Source organism: Rhineura floridana, chromosome 6 (genome assembly GCF_030035675.1).
Source record: "Rhineura floridana isolate rRhiFlo1 chromosome 6, rRhiFlo1.hap2, whole genome shotgun sequence".
Classification (NCBI taxonomy): domain Eukaryota; kingdom Metazoa; phylum Chordata; class Lepidosauria; order Squamata; family Rhineuridae; genus Rhineura; species Rhineura floridana.
This window is the reverse complement of record NC_084485.1, coordinates 87350857-87363649: the sequence shown is the minus strand read 5'-3', so window position 1 is coordinate 87363649 and position 12793 is coordinate 87350857.

The following is a 12793-nucleotide window of genomic DNA, read 5'->3' as shown; positions in this document are numbered from 1 at the left end:
TCTGGTGGCTGTATAATTTGTATGATACATGTGAAGCAGAGGAATTTCCATGGAGAACATATAACAGTCCAGTCTGGAGGATCCAAAGACAGGAATAAATCTGACAAAGTGATGCTCATGTTCAACAGGAGGAGTTACGTAGTAGTCAGCTAAATATATGTCCTTGCTGACTCAAGTCTTAACATTCACACTCAAATCAAGATAAAAGTCAGAATTTATTTATAATACAGAGAAATATTTCCTGCTTAACTGAAAACCATTCCTAATTTAAAATCTGATTTAATTTTAAAGCAGACAAATCAGAGCATAGCTGCCCTAACACTTTTGAAGCATGTGGCAGGATACACACATTTAATACAATTAAGTAGCACTTTGCCTATTTACCACATGCAGAACAGTTTTCATATGGTTCTATAGCAAAATGTAAAAAAATAGTGATTCCTCTTGTTGGTCCATTGACAACAACAATCTTTCAGCATCTTGGACAGTTCCTTGAAAGTTCAGAAGAAAACTCAAGAGCAGATTCATTGCCCAATTGACAAAGGAGACACCAGCCTCCACTGGTAAAGTCAGTGATCTATCCTGCTGGGCAAGATGGACCATTCCCCCATATGGTTATATTTAGATGCTTTGGAAGCACAGAATTCCAGTTCTGCTCAGAAACAGCTAGTTCAGAAAAACAAAAGCAGATTATGACTGGAACTGCTAGCCCACAACTCGCCAACATCAAAACACCAATGTTATGCTGGCTAGGGTTTATGGGAGTTGTACTCCAACAACATCTAGAGGACCACAGGTTCCTCAAACCTGCACTAAAGAATACAAGATGGGCATTGTCTCATAGGAACTTCTCCTATGCAAGCCCCATGAATGGGGATCAGACATTTGTTTTGGTGGGGCTTGTTCAGGAGAGATTATCAATGCTTTACTTACATCTTTATTTATAAATTTTATTGCATTTCCATCACCTTTTATCCAGGGAATTTAGGGAACTGTACGTGATTCTCTTCCTACCTTTTTTAATCCTCACAACAACCCTGTGAGGTAGGCTGAGAGCTGATCATTAAGTGGGTTTCACAGCTAAATGGGGATTTGACTCCAGACTTCCCCATCCCTAGTCTAACACTCTGACCATCATACTATACTGGTTGCCCAATGCATGCCCATACAAGACAACACAACCCTTAAATGCATTAGAACAGACATACAAATAAATAATTCCATTAAATAATGGAATGGAATACAAAAATATTACAGACAATTGAAAGTTGTGTTGAACCAGTAATATATAAATTAGCAGCTCAGTTGAACCCAGAAAATGAATTCTTTATTTCTATTGCATAATCCATGTGTTTTTTAAAGGTAATGTCTCCCCAGTAATATCACAGGAGATTGGTGAAAAAACAAGCTTGTTAGTGTATTTGTTACTGTTATACTGCCATCTAGAGGCAGCTAAAGAAATTAAAGCAGCCAACAAATTAGGAGATACTGTACTGAATTTGTACTTTGCAATGTTTTGGTTGACCTAAAAAAGTACTGGGTTTTGGAATTGTTTCTCATGGGCCAATACAGCTAACTTTACTTTTTTTGTGTGAATTTGTAGTTTAACATTATGACACTTATATTGGTGCATTGCATGCAGAAGGCCCCAGGTTCAATCCTGGCATCTCCAGGTGATATTAGGAATGTTCCCCACCTAAAATCCTGGAAAGTGACTGCCAGTCATTGCAGACAATACTGAGCTAAGTACTGAGCTAAGTGGATCAATGTTTTACTTGGTAAAAGGCAGCTTCTTAAGTTCCTCCATGTCTGTTCTTCAACTCTTCTATGATGAGAGACACCGAATACAACATGTTGAGGCTCTTTGGAGACCATTCAAATGTTAAATCATGTAATAGGTTAAATTGTTCACACCGATTCATATCTTTACTCTAATCTGGCAATCACCAACTAATCATAACTAATGCATTAACTGAATGACCAAAGCCGATCATATTTCAAATTAGAAAGTATCAAAATTAATGAAATTGTAAAGTCAGGAAAGAAACAAAACAACCAACTGCTTGTTAATCTGTAATTTTTACACTGTTCAATTGCCATGTCTATCTCTTCTATATTTACAGATTACAGAATTGGTTCACGGATCTAGTTGTACCAACATGAGTGATATGAAAAGCTAAACTACAAATTCACACAAAAAGTAAAGTATTGGCCCATGGGGGGGGGGAGGAGAAACCACAATCAATATTAGAGTAATACCTTTATTATTAGGCCAATTAACATTTTGTAGAAAACACTGAGCTAGTTGGACCAGTGGTCTGACTCAGTATAAGGCAGCTTCCTATGTTCCTATCCTTGGGATAAAAACATATATGGTAGTCTTTCTATTTTCATCTTTGAAAGGCTAGAGGGCATGCAGTCATAGGAATTCACTGCTATCAATTTCTATAAACTTAAACACAAAGCAACTTAAAAGAGCATATAACAATCTGATAAAAAAAAATAGAATCAAAACCATCACAGGCAAACTTGGTGTTAAAATGATCTGATTAGAGTCCGGCAGATGAAGCCTGGAGCACTGGATTGCAAAGTTCATTACATCACAGGTCCTAATGCCCAGGAGAATTGGGTACCATATGGACACACAATTAGCAAATGTATCACTTTTTTTGTTGGAAGTGGGGCAAGAACAACTCCTGTTTTGTTCTTTTGTTTATGTTAGAGAAGGGAGATAGAGTTTGGGTCCTCCAGATGGATAGGCTTGACTACCTTTACTTGTGATGCTCTGACTGATATGCTTAGGGAAGCTTATCTGTTCCTCCTCCTTCCCTTTCCCGTCTTCTCTTCTTCGACTGTCCAATAGAGGGGAGACACCTTTGTCTCTGCTCTCTCTCTCCTGAGCCATGAGGGCAACTCCCATACCTTGGTATTGTGCCTCCAACTTAGTTAGTTAATTAGAAATGAAGCCCCACTTACCTGCGCAGCATGGATAAGCGGGGCATAGTTGCGAGGAGGGAGCGATGCTGCCGCGGCCATCTTCGTTAAGGGCAACGTCGTGTGTCGCAGCATTATGTGTGCGTGATGTGTGGCAGGGCGGGGAGGGGCCATGGGCCTATTTAAGGCCAGGCCGCCCCTCCTACCTCCTCTTTCAACGAGCGACGAGAGGACGATGAGGGACATAGCAGAGAAAGCTGCAGGACAGTCGGTGTTGGTTGGGCCTATTAGGCCTAATTGGTTACCCCCAGAGGGGGTTTTGGGAGCCCCAACAGCTGTGGGTGGTAGCGTTGCGGCATGGCTGCGACTGGGGCAGGCCTCGTAAAGGGGCCTGACCAGTGGGCCTCGTAGTGGGGCCTAGCAGCGGCACATCTGATACCCCCCACCTAGCAGTTGTGGAGGGGTTGATTGAGGCTTTTTATTGAGCAGCGCAACGTTAGTGCTGCTGCTGGTTAAAAGAAAGACACAGGAAGTTTAAAAATACATGAGACTATACTGGATATACAAACAAAATTAAATATAGTCATGCTAATACACTGGTTAAAGACAGACTCATGCACATAAAGGGAAATTAAAAATGAATCAGAATAAAAGGGACGAACAAAAGAAATTGTGTCTAATCCTTCTAGTTTAAATTCCCTCTGAGCACTCTCACCCCAACAGGTTCAGCTTAGCCCCCCCTGATGATATACACAGGTTGGTTCTTTATTATATTATTACAGGGTGGATGCATGATGTGATGGCAGAGCCCTTTCGTGAGGCTTATGACTTCTTGCTAGGCCCAGACATAGGGGGAGGATTGCCCACCCCCGCAGGTTATCCAGCTTAGCCCCCCCTGATGATACACACAGGTTGGTTCTTTATTATATTATTATAGGGTGGATGCATGATGTGATGGCAGAGCCCTTTCATGAGGCTTATGACTTCTTGCTAGGCCCAGGCATAGGTACAACTTCTTGCTAGGCCCGGGCATGTATGAGGTTTGAAGTACTTAATTATATGATTATTATACTACATACTAGTATATTGGTGGGGCCTAGTGAGCCTTTTTAGCCTTTGGGCCTTTCATAGTTATATGACAATAAGGGCGGAGATAACAGTTTGCTAGAAAATGTCTAAATCGCTGTATCTTAAGTGAGCGGTCCTTTTGCATTCCAAGTGTTAATTTCAGGCTATTTGTTCACTCTGAGACAGAAGAGGCATTTACCTGAATTTAGTTAGGAATGGAAAGTTTAGCAGATGGTAATCATATTGATTGGGGAATAGGAATAAAGAGGAAAGCCCGATTTGCCTAATAGAGATCCCTCATATTACAGGATCTTAGACTCTTATTGACATAGGGCTGCCTTTTAAGGTCCAGGCAGACTCTTCCCCCCTTTACTGAGGATTGTGGCACCAACAATGAAACATCATTACCTGAAATTACATTTTAGTTAGGACTTCTGATATCATTACCTGGAATTACATATAGCGTGCAACTGTTGCATTGGCTCATCTATTTAGATATGTGTTGGAAAACCTGCTATAGTGCAGCCACATATTGGTGACAGCAACACATCCTCAGCATCTGCTGCTCTTGGATTTATGATATCATTTACTAGAAAGGGATATAGGATGTTAATTTTGCATTTTGGACATCTATTATGATAGGTGTTTGGAAGCCTACAAGGGGGAGGCCGCTGCAGTGGGCCAAATATGGGTGGCAGCGCCATATCTCCAGTATCTGTGCTTTGGGGAACTGGGTTAGCTGCACTAAAATGGTGGCTGGGAAAGTGTGCTTACTCATAAATTATTTCCTTTCTTTATGTGAAACAGGGAAATATGAGGCCAGTGGCCCTCACAGCAGTGAGGAGAAGCACCCAGCAGTAGCTGCTCAAGGAAAGCGTTCCTCCCCTGTTAAGCTCGAGGTACTGGGACCTTGCTTGCAGACTGCCCAGTTCCTGGGGAGGTTTGTTTTGTTATGGGGTTTTCTTTCAGTTTCTGGATCCCATATTGTAGTCTCAGGGCTTGCCTTAAGGGACTGCACTCTTAAATTTGTCTTGGGCATAGACGCAATGGCAATCAGTAATGGCTTCTTACCAGTTAGTTAATGCACTGCCTATGGGAAAGTATGACATCTAATCTGTTTTTTCATCTACTGTGGGGATACAAGGGGATTTATAGCTGCTGGGTTTTTGCCTTTTCAGTCAATTCTATGAGGTAGAGCATTACATATAGGCTGCTCTATTCTCTCATGGAGTGCTTCAGCTCCTTCCTTGAAGGGGCTGTTGGGATGAGAGGGTAAAAAAAAAATTTTTTTTTGGATGCATGTTAACACCTGATGTCACAGATTATGGAATGGCTATGTAACTAGTTCATCTTAATGGCTGTGTCAATGGACCATCCTGCCCGGTGTTAACCTTCCTGGGCATACCACCTAATTCACCACCAATCATACTCATGTGGTCAGTCAGTAAGGCTTTCATGACAGTTAGGTCAAAAAAGTGTTTCTTGTCTGCCCTCCAGGTATTAGAGGTCTTTTCCGGTGGTTTATGAGGTCGTAGCAGGGCTTCCACAGCCTTACTACAGGTTCAGGTTTGTGGCTGTATAATAATTTAATGCCTGTTGTGATCAAATATTGATCAAGAAATTAGAGCCAAACTGCAGGTTACATTTTATATTCTTGCCCAAATCATTTGGTCTAGTTTTCCCACACTCCTGGGGAAGAACTAACTAACTTGCTGTAGAATTACGTGACATAGCTCAGGGCTAGAGCCTCTGAACTGCAGGGTGAAGGTCCATAGCATCTCTAGGTAGGGCTGGGAGGTAGAACTGGAAGTCCGTGGATGCATCGGGGTTTTTGTGCTGGCTGCAGGCTTGGACTTATAGGCAGTGAGGCTTGGGAACTCTCCCGTCCATTTTAGGTAGGGTTATGGCCCTTGTCTGTTCCTTTGTTCTCTAGTGCCCAGATTTTAATGTTTTTTTGGGGGGCATGGTAAGGTAGACTCAGGTGGAGCAGTTCAGCTGTGCTGTGCAACTGCACATTGGAAGATTGAGGAGCAGAGTCAAAGATGGCCATAAGCCGGTCTGTCGCCCCAGCATGCTCAACAGCTATCAGAATGCAGGAGGGGTTTTTCCCAGGACTTCTGGGCCGGCAAGAGCTATGCACCAGAGTGGCCTATTCAGTGAGTCACCTGCTGGGATTGCCTAGTGAATGGCTGGAGACTGGGCCTCTCAGTCCAAGCACTTCGAGGTAAAGGCTGATGATTTTCCCACTTATTCCAGGGACTTCAGAGTCCGCCGTATGTTAGCTGGGTGGGCTAGAGAACACCCTGCCACCCTCGATCCCCGTTGCCCTTTCTCACGGGACATTTTATTGAGTATGGTGGGCCAGTGAAAAACAGTATGCTCCTCAAGCAATGAAGCCAGACTATTCCAGGCGGCAGCCCTTATGCTGGTTTTTGGAGCTTTTAGGATAGGTGAGGTGGTGGCCGGATCCAAGGGAGATTTGTCTCGACGTGCCCTCCAGCAATCAGATGTCTCCATGGAAGGGAGTTGTACCTGTATAACATTGATGGACCGGCAATGTTGCTGGACAGGGATGGAGCAGCTGCGCACCCTATCCTGGGCTTACAGTTAGGCCTCAGTCAATGGGCTGCAGTGTGGTGGCTTGGCTGGCGAGGAATACTTTGGGACGGGCTCCTACCCACTTTGTCCCAGCTTGGTTCAGTGCAGACATCTCCGCATGTGGTGGTCATTCCCAACTCAGTATTTGAGGCAAGGCCCTCAGGTGGCGGGCATGTGCAGACATGCAGTTCGGGACACAACGATGGCCTCGGTTACCTAAGGGCATGATCCTCAGTTTGGCAGGCATGTGCGGACATGCAGTTGGTGAGGCAACAGAAGGGCATGACCCTCAGTTTGGCAGGCATGTGCGGACATGCAGTTCAGGAGGCAACGGAAGGGCATGGCCCTCAGTTTGGCAGGCATGTGCGGACATGCAGTTCAGGAGGCAACGGAAGGGCATGGCCCTCAGTTTGGCAGGCATGTGCGGACATGCAGTTCAGGAGGCAACGATGGCCTCGGTTACTTAAGGGCATGGCCTTCAGTTTGGCAGGCATGTGCGGACATGCAGTTGGTGAGGCAACGGAAGGGCATGGCCCTCAGTTTGGCAGGCATGTGCGGACATGCAGTTCAGGAGGCAACGATGGCCTCGGTTACTTAAGGGCATGGCCCTCAGTTTGGCAGGCATGTGCGGACATGCAGTTCAGGAGGCAACGATGGCCTCGGTTACTTAAGGGCATGGCCCTCAGTTTGGCAGGCATGTGCGGACATGCAGTTCAGGAGGCAACGGAAGGGCATGGCCCTCAGTTTGGCAGGCATGTGTGGACATGCAGTTCAGGAGGCAACGACGGCCTCGGTTACTTAAGGGCATGGCCCTCAGTTGCAACGAAAGGGCATGGCCCTCAGTTTGGCAGGCATGCATGGCATGCAGTTAATAAGGCAATGTCGGCCTTGGGTACGTCTGCTTTGGTCAGACATACTCCCGCGAAGGGTTTGGCGTGGTGTCTGGAGCCCAATAGGGATGGACCAAGCGCGAAAGAAGGTCAACCGGCAAATTCGGTTGGCTATTCTGGGGCAGGGGGGGTTGGCTATTTCACACCCTGCATTCAGCATTGGATGGGTGAACTGTACAGGGCCAATGGCGTTCACCTGTCTGACCCAGGTAACGTCTTTTTGGCAGACCTGCAGAGGTGCAAGGGGACTAAATAGATATTTGTCCCCTTTTTGTGGCGGGAAGGTGCGGAAAGGGAAATAGGTAAGGACAGCTCAGTGGCCCCCTTAGGCACCTTTGGAGGTGATTGGCGGTTCCAGAAGCCTGTCTGTCAGAGCTTTGTGGCTTGAGGGCAGGATATGGGCTGCTTTTGGGGCCAACTTAACTCATCCACCCGAGGGTTGTGCGGCCCCGGGGGGTGGTGACCTGAGAAGGCCCCCCTACTCACCTACTGGGTGTGGCTGGCGGAAGGGGTAAGCAGATGGGGCTTGCCCTTGTCCCAAGCAGGGGCTGGTCGCCCGTGAGCTGTATGGTAAGATGCTTGCTTATAGATAGTTCTGCACCTAGGTTTCCCTCTGCAGGTCACTTTAAAAGGTGTTTTTGTATAGTTTAATAAAGTGGCCCTTGTTCAACCCAAGCTGATGTGTCCTTGTCTTATTTCGCCCCTTCACTCACAACTAGGTATGCCTTTCTATCTACTATGTATTTCTATAAATAAAGTAGCTTTTCTTATTTTACTAAGTCTTAGGTCTCAGTGATCTCAATGCAGGGTAAAAGCCTGCTTTCTTAGGTAAACGCACACACTGGCCCACGGCATCTTAGACCATTGACAATCTCTGCTAATATCTATACAAATTTACACATTTTTAACCCTTCAATTTGGAGGCTATCTTGAGGTTTAATTACTTTTTTTTATTTCTGCAGTTAGGAAAATCCATGTGGCTAAAACATATGACAATCCCAGCATAAGCACCTGGCAAATGCCAGGGCTTATGGGCACAGGAGGGCCCAGTGGGGCTTGCACCAGATTTTGTTTTGTTTTGTTAAGAATGCAATTGAATTTTTTCCCTGCACAAGCACTGAAAAAAGAAGTGTCACCTTCAGCAGCAGTGGTAGTTATCTCCCCGCATCCCCCAACTGTGGGCCCTACCCTCAACGTAGCAACACATATAAATTCGCCTTGATTCAGTTTTATAATGAGTAGTTTTCAGGGACTAAATAAATCATACCCATTCTATGAAACATACCAAAGGAGCAGTTAACAATCTGCCTCTTGTGTCCAAAGAGTGAAGAGAAGTTTATGCCTAAGCAATGGCCCAGCAGCAGGGGAGGACAGACCCACCTATAATCTGTCCACTGCATTTTGGAAGCAGATTATTACATATTATTATGGAAGTAGGGTGGGCTTGTTAATGATTTCTGGTAAAGCTGGGTATTTATCAGAGTTCATATGATCTCCGTCGTGCCAGAACATATAAGGCTTGTCCAACACAGCCTCCAAAAACTTGGCCTTCCCCGATGACATCATTATTTAATGCCAGGGCCTAGAGGCATCTGAACATGCTGTGGTATGATGTGGACTGGGCCCTCACAGCATCCTTGATGACTTCCCAAGTGATCCAGGGAAGACCATTCATGTGGTGAAGATCACAGGAGCTTTGTAGACTACTAAGTGCTTGAAGATGACAATTGCATCGCTAGTGTATATCCAGACCTAGATCAGGGGTAGCCAATGTGATGCTCTTCAGAAGTTGTTGAACTACAAATCCCATCATCCCTGACCATGCTGGCTGGGGCTGATGGAAATTGTAATCCAACAACATCTGGAGGGCATCATATTGACTACCTGGAAATAGGGAAGATTCCAGGCAGATTTAGAGTACTCCGTGGGAACTTGGGAACTTCTCCAAATCCCTGGTGGGTTTTATCAAGCTGCACTCCCAAATCCACTGATAAACTTGGGGTTTTCCAAAATTTTACCTTAACCATAGTTAGCAGTATAGTGTACTATATTGTCAAATACTTTTAAAGGACACTTGTAAAGCTGCATGGTTTATTGCCTAACTAAACTAGCAAGGAGCCCTTTTCTTACTTATCTTCTGTGTCGATCACAAAGAAAATAGAACAATGCTGCCCCCAGGAAAGTTATACTGTCCAAACAACTGAATCAGAAGAGATTAGTTGACAGCAGGTGGGCTGTCAGCTCCTTCTCAATTACAATTATTCAGTATGCTCACTTACCACAAAGATTTTTCTTTTTCTCTCTTGCCTTTCACAGGTTTGTAGGTTGTCGACAAAAGGCTTCAACCAGCAGATCAAACAATTTACCTCTTCCTCCCCTGGCATTGTTCTCTTGCTGTTTGGAACAGCTTGTCAGGACAATGTATTGAAAATCTTCTGACAATCAGCTCCTAGCCCTGGAATATTATAAAAGATATTTTAATTGCATGTAATACAACAGTGTTTAATACACCTCCTGAGATGACAGGGCTTCTAGGAAAACCTGCAATTATTTTATCTCTGACAATTATTTTACCAATGAGCTAAATATGCATGAAAACCCCTAAAGGATACATCAACCAATTGTTTATAGATGCATTTGCACAAATATGCTCTAACAGCAATAGTCTACTGAAGTACTAGCTTCAGTAATGAAGTAGTTAACTTCTGCATTTTTTCCCTTGGCCTGTAACCAATGAAGCTTTACTCAGATGTTCTGGGTATAACATGCATATGTATGTGTATGTTGGGGAAGGGACATCATGATGGCAAGCTTTGTCCCAACCTACATGCTTTCATTATAGTGTATTTCTGGAGAAGCCTGTTCATGTACTTATTTATTTTCATAGGCATTTTACATTTTAAGAACTTAAGAAGAGTCTGTTGGATCAGGCCAGTGGTCCTTCTAGTCCAGCTTCCTGTTCTCACAGTGGCCAACCAGATGCCCCTGGGAATCCCGCAAGCAGGACCTGAGCACAAGAGCAAACTCCTCTCCTGCAGTTTCCAGCAACTGCTACTTAGAAGCATTTTGCCTCTGACCGTGGAAGAAGAACATAGCCATTGTGGTTAGTAGTCTTATCCTCCATGAATCTGTCTAATCTTTTAAATCCGTCCAAGTTGGTGGCCAGTAATGCCCCCTGTGGGAGTTAATTCCACATTTTTAACTATGCACTGTGGGAAGAAGTATTTTCTTTTGCTGTCCTGAATCCTCAGCTTCACTGGATGTCCCCACGTTGTAGTATTCTGAGAGAGGGAGAAAAACTCCACTCTCTCCATGCCATGATCATTTCATACACTTCTATCATGTTGCCTCTTACTTGCCTTTTCTCTAAACTAAAAAGTGCCGAATGCTGCAACTTTTACTCATGGGGGAGTTGCCGCATCTCCTTGATCATTTTGAATGCCCTTTGCTGAATCTCTTTCTGTGTGTATGTTTTGTCAATTAATCTGCTCAGTTGTTTTTTGTTGCTCTGTTTGCATTTAGTATGTATTCTGACAAGAGCTTCACAAGATCATTTTTAATAGCAAAGCCTACTCCATGTATTCGTCGTTCTTGTTCAGGCAGTCCTTTCCAGAAGAAGGTGTAATTTCCTTTTTCTTCCTTCAATTGTCCCTCTCCTGCTCTTTGAGTTTCTTGGAGTGCTGCTATGTCAATATTAAAACGTCTCAACTCCCTCGCAATGATGGCAGTCCTGCGTTCAGGACGTTCACTGTCTGTATCGTCCAGCAATGTCCGTATATTCCACGTTCCAAAGTTCATTTGTCTTTTGCAAATGCTAAGTGGTGACCCCACTGGACGCGGTAATCCAGTCAGGGAGAGAGATGAGGCAGACTATGTTTAGGGCACCCTTTCTAGCCCCTTCCCCATACGGGGTGAGCAAAGTGGATCCTGAATAGAACTGCTCAGTCGTGGATACAGCTGCCGAACTACTCAACTGCCTCGGTCCTTGAGCCAGGACGACTGAGTCTGTATCCACAGCCCATGTGCTGGTCCATGACTAGGGGTTTCCGGATTTCACAGTCCTGCCCCTGTTGCCATTCGCTGATCACCATGGGACTTTTGGTTTGGTTTGGTTTGGTTGGAAGACGCCTGTGCATGAATTTGTTTTATGTGGGGAGATCGGTGCACAACGATCAACACACAATCTTGACAGAAAAAGGCTTTGATCCAATGGCATGGATACCACGACGATTGGAAGTCTTTTATCTGCTGCAGCCTTCATCCACCTTCACAGCCGTTGTAACATACACATTGTTATCCTCCACCTGTTCTGCCATTGAGGACTTTCTTGGATTGTTCTTTGTCTGGTTCCTCTCCCTTGACCTTACTGTCATGGGTGACCCTGCTGGGAGTACATGACTCCTGACGGCATCGCTCATAGGGTTCATTGGAACACGCAAGCCCACGAAGCTCTTGTCAGAAGTTCCTACTGGCGTTAATGAACGACTCCCAACTCTCCGATTAAAACTCGCCAAAAACCAGCAGGCAACTATTCTAAGTGCTTATGCACCTATATTAGATGCTGATGAAGACATCAAGGAAAATTTTTATACCCAGCTGGACACCATCTTATCAGAGATACCTAAGGAGGATGAAATTATCCTCCTGGACGATTTCAATCCAAGAGTTGGGCGTGATTTTGATTTATGGCTAGAAACCATTGGGAAAGAAGGAGTTGGCAATAGCAACCTGAATGGAATACTACTTCTGACTAAATGTGCAGAGCATAATCTTGTTATTACAAACACACTCTTTCACCAGAAAGATAAATGTAAAACATCATGGAAGCACCCTTGGTCGAAGCACTGCCATCTCCTGGATTATATAATTGTCCGTGCCAGACATCGTCGTGATGTACTCCTCACTAGGGCTATGACGAGTGCCAATGACTGCTGGACAGATCACCAATTAATTCGATCCACTATGGCCATTAATATTGTTCCTCAACGTAGGCTCCAAGGAAGAAAACCAAGGCATAAAATGAACACCCACGCCCTCCAAGATCCTATTAAGCGAGCTTGCTTCAAACAACTCTCAAGAAACATCTACCTACGGAACTCCCTGAAAACATTGAGGAACACTGGATTAAACTTGAATACTGCATCCAGTTCTGGTCTCCGCGCTTCAAGAAGGATGCAGACAAACTGGAACGGGTTCAGAGGAGAGCAACAAAGATGATCAGGGACTGGAAACAAAGCCCTATGAGGAGAGACTGAAAGAACTGGGCATGTTTCGCCTGGAGAAGAGAAGACTGAGGGGAGATA